The sequence below is a fragment of the Natrix helvetica genome, assembly GCF_964273705.1.
Source record: "Natrix helvetica genome assembly, chromosome: 1".
NCBI lineage: Eukaryota > Metazoa > Chordata > Lepidosauria > Squamata > Natricidae > Natrix > Natrix helvetica.
The window spans coordinates 269,265,747-269,283,572 of NC_138548.1; the positions used below are offsets into that span (position 1 = coordinate 269,265,747).

Genomic DNA, 17,826 nt, shown 5'->3' on the forward strand with positions numbered 1-17,826 from the left:
TCATTCTTATGACCACTGCAGTATGCACATGGTCACTTGATCAAAATTGGGACGCTTGGCAACTGACTTACAGTTATGACAGTTGCCGTGTCCTGGGGTCATGGGGTCACCTTTTGGGACCTTCTGACAAGTCAATGGGGAAGCAAGATTCCTTTAGCAACCACGTTACTAACTTAACAACTGCAGTGATTTACTTAACAATTGTGGCAAGAAAGGTCACAAACCTGGAGCAAAATTCACTTAACAGCTGACTCGTTCAGCAACGGAAATTGTGGGCTCAATTGTGATCCTGAGTCGAGGATTAGCCGTATGACATTTGAAGTTCCCTTGTCCCCACTTTTATTCATTTCGTGGCAAAACCATGGTAAAGGAACAATAGAAAAGAGATTCAGAGTGTTGGGAAGCTGCTTTTGGGCATTTTTACACTGTCCAGCTGGTGGGAGTGCTAGCCAGCTCAAGAAAGGGGAGGTGAGGACAACTGCAGTGTGCTGGCACATAGAAGCACAAAAAGGGAGCGAAGGCCTTTGGAAGGGCCAACATGGATAGACAATCACAATCCTCAGTTCGAAGAGGGATCATGATGGTCCTAAAAGGTTTAGATGATAGACGGATATGACTTTGTTTTCTTCTCCTGGTACACGAAGACAGGAGGTGAGCAGTTTCTTTATGTTGCCAGTTGTATACGTGCTGGATGTTGATCTAAAAAAAAGGACTTCTGTCTTTTTTTTCCCTGCAGAGACCTGTATGGCCCAGGGGTGGGCTGCTACGGGTACACCCAAGTTCGGGGAAACTTATAGCTAACTTTATGGCCAGTTCGAAGAACCTCCACATCCTGCCCCCCCCCAACTGGCCCCACCCACACCTCTCCTCCCCGGAGTCTCCATGCGGCCCATTTTGGATGAGAGGTAAGTGCAGGGCGTGCGTGGAGGAGGGGGGCTCAAGGAGGGGGAAAAACAGGTCTCCCAGAAGTTCCTCCAGAGTATGGGGGAGGCAGTTTTCGCCCTCCCAGAGGCTCAAGGAAAGCCTCCGGAGCCTGGGGAGGGCAAAAATGCCCCCGCCCGCCATGGTGCAAGAGGCCGACTAGGCCACAGCCACCATGGCCACGCCCATCCAGCAACCGCGCAGAGAACCTGTTGCTGAAATTTTGAATCCCACCCCTGGTATGGCCCCATGTGTCCCATTCCAATGTGGACCAGGACTTGCTTGGAATCTGAATGTTGTCATGAAACCAATCTGCCTTTGTAGGGTTCCAGACTGTCAGCTCCCAACACAGGCATCTACTTAAGTGGGACATGTAGCTGATTACATAGGCAGGAAAGGAAGTTCAACCCTTCCTTGTCTAGAGGAAAAAGCTTTTGTCTGGGAGTCATCACTGATGGAAAGGAAGAAAAACAAAATGTTTGCATGAGAGAACTGAGATTATCTCACTCCAGCCTCAGATTGAAGTTTGGAATTTCCAGAAAACCAGACAGGATGTTACAGGAAAGGCCGGATTAAAAAGAAATTTCTGATTCAAAGGAACTGTCAGTTAGGTACTGTTGCAACGGTTCATGAAAGCTCTTGTCTTTTAATGCAATTGGTTAGTCAGAAAAGGTGTTACCAGAGTCCTCTCGGATTATTGTGATTATTAATTATTATTATTATTTATATCCTGCTTTTTTGTTACCATAATCTTACCCGGCTCTCCTCCTACAATGTCTACAATTAGACAAACATAGGAAAATGCCTACTTAGGATTGTACCAAGGTCTTTCATTTCTCTTTGTGTGCTGGTTAAGCTTTTTTAAAAATTTGTCTCTGATCTTTATTTAATATATGCAAGACTGGTTAGCATATGTTTGATGCATTTTAGAATCTCTTTGCAGCAGAATCTCCATTTATTAGTCAATCATTTCCTCTTGTGATCTGTCATAAATTTATATTTTCTTCATAGCAGTCTATGAGCGATTCCTTTAAGGTGTTCTCTGTAACTTTAGAAGTACTGTATTTTAATTTCTCCCACTACTGTTTTTACATACGACGATCTAAAGTTCAAAGACAATTTTTATATTTTTTTAAAATAAAGTTTTATTTAACAATACCTGTATTATATTAATTTAACAACCCCACCCCACCCCAAAGAAAAGAGCTAGTTTCCTAGTCATACACCCCAAAGTTATAGGGGCTAAAGTGGTGGAGCTAGATAATTTATTGTTTTAATAATCTTTTCTCCTTCTGTTGGCCAATAAGGCAACTAGGCTGTAGGTTCATGTCAGACCACCAAGTGAGGGATAAAGAGGAGGATTCCAGGATAAAGTATCCCTGTAGAAGAAAGGTGGTTGACAGTATTATCAGGAAACCAGGAAACTGAACCCAGAGTAAAACCCGAGAGCTAATAATTATGATTATTCAGTTATTATTATTCATTATTCATAAGCAATGGCAACTATTTATTTAGGGGAGTACAGTTCTAGGAAATTATGCACAAGATTTCTGCTGGGGGATAGGCAAGCACATATACCTTTTCCTACTACATTATCCCAGCTTCATTAATAAAATTATTTTTTGTGGGGGGAATGAATTATCCCTGCTTCCTTTGGGTTTAAAATACCGTGTTTCCCCGAAAATACGACAGGGTCTTATTTTCTTTTTACCCACAAAATATAGCTTGAGCCTTATTATGAGAGGAGGGTTTATTGTTTTGGGGTTGCCGGGCGGCTGCTCTCTTGCGAGCGCGTTCCCAAAGAGCCGGGCACAGCCTCATGGGCGAATGGCTTTGTTTTGTTTTGTTTCTTTGTTTTTATTGGATTTATATTGCAGTAGCAATATGTTGCAGCAGCGCCATACAACAGCCATGAAGCAACCACGCTCACGAGCAGCCACCCGGCAAAACCCCTTTGCAGCCAGGCAGAGCGCCACTCACCGACCCAGTAATATCCCAAAGGCGCTAAGCCGCGTGGCGTTGCGCGAGAGGTTGCGCGAGCACTTGTTCTGCCTCCAGCTCGGTGCCTCCCTGCCTCAACATGCCCAACTCTTCCTGTAGGGTTGGGCCAGGGTGCCGCTGCCGTGGCCCCGCTGCTGCCATGCTCCGAGCATAACTGGCTTCCAAACTCCGGAGATCCGCTGCTGAGTCTTGAAGACTCGGCAGCGGATCTCCAGAGTTTGGAAGCCAGTTATGCTCGGAGCATGGCAGCGGCGGTGGTGGTGGCCCAGGCAGCGGGGCGGTGCCGACTCTGTGGCCCAGCCCTGCAGGAAGAGTTGGGCATGGTGAGGCAGGGAGGCACGCGAGCTGGAGGCAGAACAAGTGCTCGCACAACCTCTCTTTCCAGGTGGGTAGAGCGCCATGCGGCTTAGCGCCTTTGGGATATTACTGAGTCGGTGAGTGGCGCTCTGCCTGGCTGGAAAGGGGCATTGCTGGGCAGCTGCTCGTGACCCACCAACCTAGCGGTATCCCACCCACCAACCTAGCGGTATCCCAAAGGCGTCAAGCAATGTGAGTGCCTTTGCCCCCCTTCCCCGGGCTCCTGCAGCTTTGCGCCTTCGGGATATCGCTAGGTTGGTGAGTGGCGCTCTGCCTGGCTGGAGGGGAGGAGGGTTGTCCAGGGGGCTTATTATTGGGGGAGGGCGTATATTTTTGCCCACAGGAAAAATATGGCATGGTCTTATTATCAGGACATGTTGTAATTTTGGGGAGGTATACATAAAATGCTGAAGGGTTGGGCTGGAACGGTTGTTTTTTTTGGTTGTTGTTGTTGTTGTTGTTCTTTTCTCCCTTACAAAACTCTGGAGTCTGTGGGCTGGTTCAGATACCAGCTCAACCAGTCTTGGCTCAGCGTTTCCGGGGAGTGAGTCACAAGGCCTATCCTTGCAGCGCCAGCTCTATTTGCTCATGATCAAATGAAAGGGCGAGAGACACGGGAATAGCTAGCCTTGCTGGGAATGATGGGTGCTGTGGAAAAAGCATCTGGAAAGGTCTAGATGTTCAAGGTGGTGCCTTGAACAGAGTCAAAGTAGAAGGCCCGAAGTCTCCAGGAAGACTGAGAGTTTGTTTGAAGTCTATGAGTTGCCTCCGTGCCAAATATAGGTAGTCCTCGTGTTATGACCATAACTGAGGCCAAAATTTCTGTTAAGTGAGACATTTGTTACATGAATTTTACGACCTTTCTTGCCTGTTAAGTGGATTACTGCAGTTGGTAAATTAGTAATCCAGCTGTTATGCAAATCTGCCTTCTCCATTGACTTTGCTTGTCAGAAGGTCGTAAAAGGTGATCCCATGGCACGCAATGGTCGTAACTATGGGCCAGTTGGCAAGCGTCTGAATTGTGATCATGGGGATGCTGGAAAGGTTAACTGAACAACTATCGTAAGTCATTTTTTTCAGTGCTGTTGTAACTTTGAAACGGTCATTAAATGAACTCTTGTTAAATCCAGGATTGTATATGCCCAGTTCTCTTCTGGCAAAGCCAAGTTGCTTTGAATCAGGCAGGGGAGTAGGAAAAGCAGCCTTATCGACCTTTGCCAAATGGCAATAACAACCTATTGATGGCGGGGAGTGGGGTGTTTTGGGGTACCTTAGAGCGGATTTTCCCCTCCCCCAAAAGAGCCGCCACCCCCAACGCCACGAGGGATTGTGAGGGACGGGAAATGACAGCCCAGCGTTGCGAGAGACTGCTGCGCTCTGAAGCAATAACGCCTTGCAAAACGTCGCGGCGCTGCCGATGAACTCGCGGCTGACTAGCGGGGCGGAGTTGGGTTGCTCTGGGCTGAGAAATTCCGTGCACAAATTATACCCAATGCAAACTGCAATCCGCGCCACGCGTTGCCCAAGCTGACGACTCCCGTATCGGGGAGGGAGGGCCGCCTCGCCTTTGCAGGATCAAAGGATTCCACAGCAGCAGGGAGGCCGCCTTTCGTACCGCACGCAGGGGAAGTACAAAGGCAACGTATTATTACTATTTTCAAATAATAACAGCCTTCGGAAGTGCCTCTGATATTGCTCCGGCCCCTTTCCTGAAGCGCGCGTTGATTGCAGATTTTCCACCAATATATAAAGTGGCCATAAATCTGAGCAGCGCAAGCCAGCAGCGCCCTCTGCTGTTCCCAGGGTGCCTTTGCAGAATCCCTTCAATTACAGAAATAAACATAAGAGAATCCCACCCAGTTCTCTACATAGTTCCCTACCTACGATGAATGCTTGCATCCGAATCTGTATTTTTTTTTCAGGGACCTCTCTCTCCCTACCTCTCTCTCCTGTCCTCCCCCCCCCCAAAAAAAAATCAAAACAAAACTCTGTTCCCTTCACTTTTCTTTTTCTTTGATCTTCCCCTGCTCTCTAGCGGACGCTTGACTTTATCGCCAATTTGCTCTGGGGCCCTCTATTTTTCTTGGAAATTTTCTTGGTTATTATTTTTCTGACCCATATAGATTTGTAGCGTGCTACTGTCACCTTCTAAAGAGTTGAGGATAGTGTCAGGCATATGTATCAGGCATCACTTGAGACTTTCAAGAAGAGATTGGACTGCCATTTGTCAGAAATGGTGTAGGGTCTCTTGCTTGAGCAGGGTGGTGTTGGTGTTGGACTAGATGACCTAAAAGGGTCTCTTCCAACTCTGTGTGTTAAATATGTGCCGATTGGATTCACATGTTGTGCTAAAATGGTTTACGTTTTAATGAGCAAAGGTACATGAATGTAGCCACCCTGAGTTATTGTTATGAATGAATTTGAGTCTTAATCAATAGCTAGAGCGTCAATAGAGCGTCAAAGTCATGGGAAGGGATTCTGTATTACGCTTGTCTAACCACCCTTTTGGTTGAAGGAAAGGGAGGCTAGGCTTTGAGAATGGAATAATGCTAAACTGCTCTAGAGGTTTCTAATCCATTGCTCCACATTGGTTTTCAATTGGATGTGTTCTTTTTTCTACTCATCTTACATTGGCTAGGCGAATATTTGTGTCTTGTTGGTACATTTACTGAGGAGTCACCTGATCTATGGATGTGAAAGATCCACAAACTAAAGTAATTATCATCTGTAAGCTATTTATTTTTGTAGCAAATCCATACACCTACCTGGCTCACCAAAGGCAACTCTGGGCAGTGTACAATTTCTACTTCTGTACAACTTGCACCCTTATTCTATTTCTTCAATTAAATCAATATTTTGTGTTGGATTTGAACAACGCACTAAGCTGAAAGAGGGTGGGCTTGTTTCTGATTCGGGGTTGTGTGACTATCATTAGTGAGAAAATATATCACCTAGGTTAGGGCTGTCAAACTCCCAGCCCGTGGGCCGGAAGCGTCACGCACTGGCCACACCCATGCCTAGTTTAGTGAAGGGGGGGGAAGTCTCAATACGTTATGTGATGCCGCCATGACAATATGAGTTTGACACCCCTGACCTAGATAGTGCTTAATATTTGTTCTTCCCAATTTATCCAAACCTGTTTTTAAAGGAAGTGAGATTTTGTGTTCAAGCAAAAGTAACTTGCAAAGCCGGGTTTTAATTTTGTCCAGCTGCTTTTTAGTTATATGTTGGATGGAGTCGGGATTCATGAAACAAGATGGAGGAGACAGAACATGTGAAATGGAGGCAATCTAGAATAGTCAGTAGAACCTGTGCACCATCCCTTTGTGTGCCTTACACATAAACTGTGTGTATACAGGCTGGCTTGTGCAACCACACCCGGCACAAAATTAGTATCTTTAAAAAATAATAATAATAAGCTCTCCTTTGCGAATCCTGGCATTGGAAAATGCACAATATTTATTTCTTAATTAAGAACTCACTATGATACTCATGAAGGCTATTATGAAGTTAGGTTTGTCATTAGACCAATCAGGTCTGATGCTCATCTGATTCAATTGCAGAGGGTTGATCCCCACTGACCAGTTCATAAAGAGCAGTATGTTTTCCTTCAAATGAGGCATATAATCCTTCTATCAAAGTCTGAATGGCTACACACACACACACACACGCACGCACAGCTGTTGGTGCTGAGTCAGTGGTGTGAATTGCCTTGTCAGCAGAGACTTGCTGGTCTTATCTGGCTCTCTGTTTTGTAACAACTCATCGGGACCATTCGGATACATCTAGCGCACAACTACACACACACACACACGTACACTTTTTATTCGTTTGTTTCATTGCAAGGCCAAAATGTGCAACATTTTTTTTTTCCCATATCAATTCAGTTCAAATGAATAATTGTGAAGCAAGTTGACTCATAATCGTAGTTTTTTTTTAAAAAAAACAAGTTTTAAGCTTTATTGACACAGAAACCTTCACGGAAGGGATTAGGTGCTGCCTATTATCCATTAATGGCAATGATGGGACTGTTGAGAACAAGAGGAAGAATTTCAATAGTAAGATTCAACCACAGACATACTGTAAAATACCGAAAAGGCTGTTCCATACGATTCCTTGGAATCCCCAAAGCAATCTTTCATTTGTTGAGCTAGATTAGGACACCAATATCTGAATGTATAGATGTGTGAAATTCTTCTCCAAGTTAAGTCAAGAACTATGATATTATTGGGGGCCCATCTCCCTCATGGAATGACCTTGGGTGGTATACAAGTAGGCATGAAAGCATAAAAGATTAGATTGTATGTATGTATGTATGTGTGTATGTGTATGTATGTATGTATGTATGTATATGTGTGTGTGTATATATATATATATATATATATATATATATATATATATATATATATATATATATATATATATATATATATATATATGTTGTATTTATACTGATAAATAAATAAAGGGAGACTAGTATAGATCTATTTAGGCATACCAGGGGTTGTAACACACACACACACACACACACACACACACACACACACACATATATATATATATATATAATGTTTTCTGAGGTTTTCGCGGGTGTTTGTATGTATGTCTTTGGTTGTTCGGGTTTTCTCCCGCGTAGAATTGGAAGTATCGTCACGACGTTTCGATGAAGTCTCATTCATCATCTTCAGGCTGGTGCTTCCGGCTTGGTGCTTCCAGGAGCAATGTGAGATCTCAGCCGGTTCCTCCTTTTAACTGCCAGTGGGGGTTTGTGCTGATTGGGTGGGAGCTTGGCTGCATTCTGATTGGGTGGAGGTGTATTCTGATTGGTAGGGGGCTTGGCTGTGTTCTGATTGGATGGGAGTTTGGCTGTGCTCTGATTGGATGGGGGCGTGTTCTGTTTGGGTGGGGGCCTGGTTGTGCTTGTGTTAGTCTGAGTTGCAGAGGGATTTGAGCTGGTGAGCTGCTTTACTGTTGTTTGGCTTCGCGTTTGTGGTCGTGCCACATCTCCGTGGTGGGCATCAGTTTGCTTAATGTATGGATCTGAAGGGTTTAAAGTGGCTAATAATGCAGCTGTGGTCTGGCTTCTGGTTTGTGGTCCGGCTTCTGGTTTGTGGTCTTTATCGGTGTGGGTTTGGGCTTGCTTTTTGCGTGGATGTGTGATAGTGACATCCTGTGTGGTTTTCGCGAGTGTGGGTCTGGTATCATTCTTTGTGTTAGGGGCTCGTTTGTCAGTGAGGGCGGGTTTCCAAATGGCTGGTAGGCGGGAGGTATCATCTCGTTTATTCATGCTGTGTGGTCGTTTTTCTATCTCAATAGCTTCTCTGAAGCTACACTTTAACAACAGAATAATCAGAGAAGCTATTGAGATAGAAAAACGACCACACAGCATATATATATATATATAGTTAAAAACAAAAATAAACTAATTAAAATTCACAGTTAAAAAGGTAGAGGGGAGGGGTTTCAGGGCATTAAGCAGCCCCATGGTTTCATGTACATATCCCAAATATGTGGGCCCCAAACAAGTCAGCAGAGCTAGCTACTAACAACCAAGCTCCGAAAACACAAGGATTCCACAGTCACGATATTCCTCTTTGGTTCCCTTATCTGTACTAGCTTATTTTTGTTAGTGAAAGAGTTATAAAATCTAAATAAAACGTGAGTGGCACCTGCTAAGAAAGGTCTTTCTCTAGCTCTGATCTCTTAGGAAGCTACGTTTCTTAATTTAGGTCAGAGGTACATACCGTAGGTTGAACCCCAGATGACAAGTGGCCTTCAAAAACAACAGCCATTGCCTCCTCAGTTACCACATTGTAATGTTTAAGGTGAAAGAAGGTGAAATTATTAAAAATAGGAGGGCAAGCCAGTTCAACACCTCAAAATAAAATGTAATTTAAATGGTAGTTTTATTTCCAGTTAAAATGTAAATAAAATGAAATCAGAAGTACTTCATTCAGAGTCTGCGGCCTTAACCTCCAAAAGAAATTATAGGTTTGAGAGGATCCCAGTACAATTTTTGATCAGGTTTGTTAACCTTTGGAAAGCTAAGAAAATAAAAATGGATGTGTGTCAAAGGTCTTTCAAAGATCTTGTTTTTCTATTCCCATTGACACTCTGGTTGCTTGTACGGCTCCCTCTGATGTGATGAAAGAGAACAGTTGTATCGGTTGCTAAGCCATGACCCCAAGAACAGTATTTCCAGGAATCCCCATCTTATCTTCTAAGGGATTCCTGGGAAAACTGGACCCCGAGGACATAGTGAGATTGGGCTCCGATCTGGAATTTTCTCTTAATTCACTCCTTCCCCTCTGCTGCACAATAGGTGTTTCCTTCAGTGTCTATTTCCACTGGGTGGCAGCAGTGAGAAGGTTATTTGGTCTGAACGTAAGAGGCCACTGATTCCCAGACTGAGATTTCTTTTTCAAAATATGAATGATTTGAGAAACCCTCCTTGGCTCCGTTCAGAACAAGATTCCGTTTGGGTGAACTTCACTTCCTCCCAAACCAGAAGGCCAATTGCCTTGCGGTACCTCCCCCATGATGCCTGCCCAGACAGAATGGGTTTCGGTATTTGTAGCATTCTCTGCAATCTGTCATTTTCTCCACGCTGTTCTTCAACCTTGTGGAATTGTCACCTCCTGGATCATACCTGCCCGGATTCTTACCTCTGGTTGCTTGACTCGGTCCTTTTCTTTCTGTGGCTTTGTTTCCCCCTTCCTGAGCTACAGTGCTTCATCTCAGACTCACAACTGACCAGAGATGCAGCACTGCACCTTGGGCTGGGAGACATCGAAGTCATAAAACGGTCCATCCTGGAAGCCTCTTTCTCTCACAAGAGCTGTCGCGGAGAGGTTAGGAAGTCACCGAGAAGAGAAATAAGAGGATTTGGAGCGACCTTAATTTTCTAGTACTTTTTTTTTTTAATACTACCTTCCCCCCCTCCCAAATCAAGTTGCTTCCTGAGCATCTTCCCAGGAAGACCTGAATTTTGCAAAGGATACTCCAGACCAGTTATTCAAAGCAGGCACCAATCACATGCACTGTTAAAAATCAGAGTTGAAATAGAGGGTTTTTATGGGGCTTTTGCTATAAGAAATACGTTTTTAATACAATGATTGGACATTTTTTCAGGATTTTCCTTGTAGGAAGTTGGATGACAAAATTAGAAGTACGGAAAGTGCTTATTGGCCAAGGCCGTATCTGTATAGGTGCCAAGGCACATTTCAGATGCATTTACAGAAAGTTGTCTCACTTTAAAAATAACAGTGCGGTGTCAGAATGATTAGCATATGTAATTTAGTTCAAGAAGACCCATATTCAGATCTTCTTCTAGCCAGGAAACCATGGATGATCTTGAGAAACTTTACTAAGCCTAACCCTCTAATGGTAGCTACAATTGTCTCCTTGTTTTTTAAAAAAATTCAATAAATAAATAAATATAATTGAAGAAAACTATATGGAAGGCAGATAATAGTTGGGAAAGTTCTCTAAATCTGTTGCTCTACAACCATCCCATTTTATGAGCATGTACCCAACAATAACAGGATGTTTGGCCAGGCGTTGCTGATGCTCAGAATAAACAGAGATTGCTTTTGATCTTGTGAGTATTTCTCAACACTGAAATTGAGATCGGTAGAAATTCTGCCAAGGCAGGCGGTAACAAGGATGTAGGCTTCTTTCCTTTTCGGTATCAGTTTTGGTGGTGTTTATGATTTTTTGCAGTTGTGATTGCAAAAGCGTTGCTTTTGGCGTATGATAAAGTTATATATGCATTTTCTACCTAGACTCTTCCTGGCCTTCATAAAGTGGAAACAAATTGTAGCTGCACTCAGAGTAAGTGTAGTGGCTGATCGAACAGCGTGCTTAAAGAAACATTTCAGCCACTATGCGAATGTTAGGTTAGCTGTGCTTGGCAATGCTGAAATAAGTCAGATGTGAGATAATCAGCTTGATGTTTGTCTGCTTAAAGTTGAATTCCATAGCCATATAAACAAAACTATGGTTTAGCTATTCCCTGACCTATATGTTCCAATAATACACATTGCGTTTGGAAGCAAGGAATAGATGTAATTCCATATACAGGTCAGACCCAGGAGGCGCTGAGGGAATTAATGTTACAATCTTCTCATCTCTTGGGTGAGGCCGACTGAGAGAGACAACCATGACCTGGGAATTCACTTCAGTTTCTTTGACTTTTCTACGTACAGATGGACCCAGAAATAGAGGATTCGATTGCATGCGCCAAATGAAGAGGTGAACATAAGATCAAGCAACAGTTTTTTTTTTCCAGGGAAAAGCTAACATCCTGTGTCAGCCTGACTAGGGCTTGAAGTATGGTAAACAGAGCATCTGTCATAACCGCATCCTCACACTGTTGTCCAACAACCTCCGTCATCAGGAACAAGCACTTCACAACAACTTGACAAGAAGCAGATGGCAGCTGCAGGGGCTGCAGCTCCATTCCGGCTGTTTGGCAGCCTCTCCTTTCTCTCTCTGCTCTAGGCTTGGTCCTCGGAAGCTCTTGGATCGCAGCATCCTCAGCAGCTTCCTCCATCAACACAGCGAGAGGTGAGCATTGTGCCACGAAAGATGGAGGGTGACGTAGAAGCTAACTATAGCACAGGTAATCTATGAAGCCAACTTCAAGCAGAGACGCAGCAACCCTTCAAAACGAACGAGAAACTTGTTTCTTCTCTCCCCCCCCGCCCGCCCCCAGCTATCACATTTGTTAAACGAAATGGGGGAGCAAGGAAGAGAAGGAAAAAAATGGCACAGAGGTTTTTGTAGCATTTTTCAGACCCTGAAAGGCAGCGCTGGTTAAGATATCAGCAGCAATAGACTTTGCGTTAGAAGCCCTGCTGAGACTTAGAAACTTTCCAGATACCCTAATTTCACAGTATAATATGCACTCCTGTATATGCTGATGCACTTTTCTCATATTATCAACAATCAAATCCTCATTTTCTCATATTATCAACAATCAAATCCTCAGTAGCTCTGCATTCACTTTTGCTATAGCTGAGCCTTTCTAAGTTCTAAATCCATAGTTAGATTGGACAGATTGACAGATTCAAGACAGGTAACCATTTGGAAATTATATACTGTCGATTGCAACCTCAAATGGGTAAGGTCTTTGTTTCAGGAAGCTTGCCAAATGTATTTATATTCAGCCTGAGAATAAATTTGGATTGATGAATGAAAAACAATAGGCAAATTTGGGAAAGAGATGCAATGAGTTCAAAGGACATTATGCCATTGTTCAAACAGTTTCCAAAGGAGAGGAATCTGCAAGTGTAGAAAAGAAAAATGAAGAGCAGGGTTCAATAATTATTTGTTACTGATGGTGGCATCTATAGCTGTTTTCCTCACTGCGACTTCTTTTCTTTTTTTTTAATTTAAGCCTCCTAAACCATAATGTTTATAAATCGGTGTTTGGCTAAGGAGAAATATGATCGCTTAGCAGGCCAAGCTTATGTGCATAGAGCTGTGTTTTGGACCATGGCTGTGATGTTACTTACACTGCAGGTCTGAATTGACTCAGTGTCACTGTCTTTCCTCTTGGAGCGCTAGGAACTTCCATTTCTATAATGGAGGAGAGAGAAGTTTACATGTTTTCTATAGAGATGTAGCCCATCGCTTTTTCTTCCATTTCTATCATGGAAGTAAAAGCGATGGGCTGCATCCCTATATAAAACAAGTAAACCTGGATGTCAGTATTATTGAACAAGTCAGAGTCCACATGCACTGCTAAGACATAAGGTTCATATGCCGTGTTCATATGGAGATTCTAGGTTAGGTATCTACTCAGGTGATCCCGAGAACACATAAATCTCTTAAGTGGCCTCAACAACTCTCTAAAACAATGCAAATGGCCAGCTGTCTGCAAGGAATATAAAACCTTCCATTCCCCAGTATCCAGGCAGAGCTGAAGGAGCTTCTTGGATGAGAATTGAAAAGTCTTCAAAGAAAAGACAAGAAAGCCCAGTTGAAAAAAGTCCATATGTCACGCGGTGTCAAAAACCAACCAACGAAGAATGTTCTGTCTTAGTTCTCTGTGTAAACCAGGCCATTGACTAGGGACAGAGAGAGAGATTAAATGGGATATGGCAGGGAACCTTGAAAAGGTTCAGGTTATCCTAAATTTAATTCCCAGAATTGGTTATGGCAGCCTTCCTTAATCAGGGATCCTTTGGATGTATTAGGACTTCAAATGCCTAGGCAACTTGGTTGCAGGCTTGGATTTCTGGCAGTTGTACCACAGAACACTTGGAAACGACAGCAGGGAAAGGTTGCTTTAGAGCAAGCTGAGGAATTCTGGGAGTTGAAGTCCACACCTTAAGGTTGTTGAAGTTGAGAAAAAAACCATTGCCTTAGACAAATCTATTACAACGAAAGAAGTTGATTCTGATACTGATACAGTGGGATCGGGTGCAATGGTGATTTTTAGGAAAGTCATCTGCTACAGCCACACACACGGGTAGCTGACCTAAAAACCCGGTTAAGTTGGCTGATTCACATAACTATCATATGAGGAGGATGTGGACATTGAGGGGACTGAATGAAATGTGAGAGAGAAAGCCCTGTGTGAAAATCATGGTGAACCAGAGAAAAGTTTCTATTTAGTTGAAGGCTTAAACTATCTTTTGAACTGGGATCCTTCAGTTGATTTGGGCCAAAGGGTCCAGGACAGAATCAGGCAAATATAGTCAGATCATCCTACTCAAAAGTCTTCTGCTAGGAAGGAATGCCTAGGAAAGAAGGAAGCTTATAAACCAGGAAATAACTGGTTACAGCATTTCCCCCATTCCACCCCACCTCTGGGATCTGGTTCAATTTTTTAGTTTGAGCTCAGCAAGATATTTATTATACCACGCTCAAACAGTTATTACAAAGCTGCTCATATAAGATGAATGGACTGTGCTGAATATGTATATCTATATATTAAAGTATGAGTTCAGCATGAGTCAATGGAGGGATTTGTTGGTGTTCATATGAGCAGCATACCAAAAAACAAGCAAAAGTAAAAATAATGCCCGGGAACGAGATCAGCATTATACCTTTTGCATCTCAATAGCTAGCCTATGAACAATGATATCCTGACTTCATGTCACATTGAAAGATGCCAAGTAAAAATGACTGAACGAAAATAAAGTTTTGAGCAAACAACAGTCGAAGTCTCCCCACTGTGTACAGGTAAACTGGAACTTGTTTTCTGCTCCTCTGTTTCTGTTCCTTTGAAGGCTGACTCTCCACTCTTCTCCACAATGCTGCTGCCTCTCCTCCACATGCCAGAGCCCTTCCTGTAAGAAACAGAGAAAAGAACTGTCAATCACCATGAATCAGAAAAGGACTACCTTCCCATACATCAATCACCATTTCTTTACTTGTTCTGAATATTGCCAACTAGACAGTCTTCATATTAATACGGCCAACTTGGAAATTCTATGGCTATTGACAACGTTGGATTACTTACTTATTTATTTATTTTTTAAAAAGCAACATCACATTAAAGGGCAATTCAAGACTTTGGGAAGATCTGTGGGAAGTTGTGGGAGAAAATGTTGTTAACATACCATGTTTCCCAAAAATAAGACAGGGCCTTCTTTTCTTTTGACCCCTGAAATAAGTGCCTGGCCTTATTTTCAGGGTGCTCTTATTATTTTTGCAGTGCAGGAAGTGGCGAGCGTGGTCACCTCATGGCTGCTGCTGTGTTGCAATATTTTAAGGGAGGGCTTATTTTTGTGGGGGGAGGGCTTATTTTAGCGCATGCGCTCAAAAGCCCGATTGGGCTTATTATCCAGGGAGGTCTTATTTTCAGGGAAACAGGGTATATGTGAGGTAATTGGTCACCCCCTCATCAGTTTCATATAGGAAATGCCTGGATTGTGGTGACAACTAGGCAAGGGACCACTTATTTCAAGTACTTTTGAGGTCTAGAAGGTTGGGCCAGTTCTATTCCCAATTTTTAGCCCTTTAAACAAATCAATCATTACCTCTATCGGATCAGGACATAAACCCATCAAATCTACATGAACGAGCATATGCCCCATCCCACTGGAAATGTACTGAGCAAGCAAGGAAGAAATATCTCCCTATTGCTTTCTATAGTACTTACCACTACAACACATATTGCCTCTCTTAATGTAAAAACTTTATTTATTTGTAACAGGATAGTAACTGAAAGGCATAGATATTTCAAAATATTAACATAATACATAGTACAAACTATCAATAAAGCCCCAAAATTCTCCACAGTGATATGAAGTGAAGTCTACAAACACGTTGGTTTCTGGACAATTAGCTGGTCCATATATGCAAAGCTTCAATTTATATGAATTTTCAGACTATGTTCATATATTTGGAAATAAGCCTCCTTAAACTCACTACTTGTAAATATATGATTGTGATGTGAAACACAAGACCGAATGAGCTATTAGACTTGCTATCTCTCCCTTTCCTTCTCTTTCCTCCAGTAACTGGTACTTTTGGTCCCATACAAAGTATTACCAACAGAGTCTGTACTAAAGATTTGCTGATAAAATGAATCCAGGGACATTGTGAGTCCGTTTGTTTTCTGAGCAATATCTCCCCCCCTCCCTCAGAATGGCTTCCTTAATGCATAATTCTCATCCCTCCCCCAAGAAAGAATTGCTTTTCAAAGAAAAAGGGCTACTTTGGCAAGAAGGAATTGATCTGTTCCTTTGATGCTGTGACAGCTAAATGATGTTACTGTCCCAATATACAGCTGGCGGATGTAACCATATGAAACCATTGGATAAAGTCATCCAAAACTTTGGGGTGTGGCATCATCAAAAGGTTTATGACGCCCAAGTTTATCTCATCACCCCATACCATAAGGGAGTTGCTGTCAACATCCTGTCTCTGTGCTTGAAAGATGGAAAGGTCTGGATGGAAGAGAACGGATGAGCACGGAAACCTAATAAGATAGAAACATTTATGTTTATATAATGGGGATCTCTGCTGACACTAAGGTTATGTATTGATTGACAGGCACTGACCTTGAAAGACCATGTTCACAATTGGGTGCTCCATTTGCTCCTGTTTGAATGGCAGGTAAAGGACATAACTTGGAGAACATTTGCCCAGCTTTAGCTGGTGCACCTTTTTCAACTCTACTTGGTGCAAGAGGACCTAGCTACAGTAATTCATTCAAGTGCCATCACCACTTGGTTGGACTTTACATGGGACTACATTTGAAGAATACTTGGAAACTACCATTGATCCAGATTATATTGGATCAGGTAAGTTACTAGTTCCCAACATTTGGAACATGTAATCTCCATGCTGCAGGCTCTGCACTGATTGTTGATTTTCCATGCATGGTTTAAAATGCTGATATTGAACCATAATCCCCTTTGAGTCATGGCTTCTCCCTAATAAATTGTCTCAATTTATCAGATTTTGTAGGAAAACATCCAAGAGTGATTCTATACTGTAGAAGGCAGGGAATGCTATACTACTTTTTAGCAGCACCATTGCTTTGGAGCAGGTCCCATTGAAAAATGGGACCTGTTCCCTCCCTCCCACCCTGACCTTTAGGAAACTATTAAAAATGACTAATTCAGAAAGCATTTTCATGATCACGCAAACTAAAATTAGTTCATTTGAAAAGTGATTCATTGAAATTCTTGCACCTCTTTATTTCACTCACTCTTATTTAGTTATCGCACTTAACACTGATTCCCTATATTATTTAAATTGTTATTTTATTGTATTCATTGTAAGTTGCTGAGTGTATATTGACTAGGGTAGAGTATAAACCCAACAAACCAACGAAGGCTTCGGAAATCCGGGTGAACACTAGAGAGCACCAAAGATTTAGAATTCTCTGTATTTCTTTGGTGTTATCCAGTAGTCATTTTATTTATTTATTAATTTATCTATTTATTAAATTTATGTATTTTTACTTTTGTTTTATTATTGGTATCCCACCTTTATTATTTTTATAGATGTATCAAGGTCCTGAACCTACACAATATGAAATTGCTTATTTCATATTGTGTAGGTTCAGCACCTTGATACATCTATACATACATCAAATACATCAATTGATACATCAAATATGAGCCAGCCGTGTGCAGCAGCTGCCAAAAGAGCCAACACAGTTCTAGGCTGCATCAACAGAGGGATAGAATCAAGATCACGTGAAGTGTTAATACCACTTTATAATGCCTTGATAAGGCCACACTTGGAATACTGCATTCAGTTCTGGTCGCCACGATGTAAAAAAGATGTGGAGACTCTAGAAAGAGTGCAGAGAAGAGCAACAAAGATGATTAGGGGACTGGAGACTAAAACATATGAAGAACGGTTGCAAGAACTGGGTATATTTAGTTTAAGAGAAAGAAGGACTAGGGGAGACATGATAGCAGCAGTGACGTGCAGTCAGGTGAGGCAAGTGAGGCATAGCCTCACCACTCTCATCATGGAAAAAAAAAAGTAAAAGGAAAAAGCTGAGCTAGTTACTGCCTCACCGTGGATGACTCTGCTTAACTGTTAAAAAAAGCTGGAAAAGGTATGTGTGGG

At 42.5% G+C, this 17,826-nt stretch overlaps 1 long non-coding RNA gene across 1 annotated transcript in view; it reads left to right on the forward strand.

Annotated features, from left to right (window-relative positions):
• The first annotated feature begins 4,790 nt into the window (after positions 1-4,790).
• The window catches only part of LOC309383236, a 43,810-nt gene continuing 30,774 nt past the window's right edge, over positions 4,791-17,826 (forward strand). The window contains exons 1-3 of the long non-coding RNA XR_014173800.1: positions 4,791-4,916; positions 11,487-11,847; positions 16,291-16,541. This is a non-coding gene — a long non-coding RNA (uncharacterized lncRNA). The remainder of the gene's footprint in view (positions 4,917-11,486; positions 11,848-16,290; positions 16,542-17,826) is intronic.